A 285-nucleotide genomic window follows, 5' to 3' on the forward strand; every position below is an offset into this window, starting at 1 on the left:
GTGCGGCTTGTCACCTTGATGATGCTTTCCGTTGCTGGTGAGGCGCACAATTAATGGATCTGGTGTACGGCAAACGTCTGCCAACACCAGCCTCATGACGCACCCTCACGCAGGCATCTCCATGCTGATCTTAACGGCAGGCCTGGCCTTGGGCAGCGTGGGTGCCTTGACTGGGCACTGGTCTGAATTAAGACGAGGTCTACACACGGGCCTGGTGGGTGAAATCCCTGTCTCTGCGCCCTCTCTCTGCCCCTCCTGGTCATCGGTTTGATCTATCCAGAATAT

This window comes from Crocodylus porosus, unplaced genomic scaffold (genome assembly GCF_001723895.1).
Source record: "Crocodylus porosus isolate Cpor-Errol unplaced genomic scaffold, CroPor_comp1, whole genome shotgun sequence".
Lineage (NCBI taxonomy): Eukaryota > Metazoa > Chordata > Crocodylia > Crocodylidae > Crocodylus > Crocodylus porosus.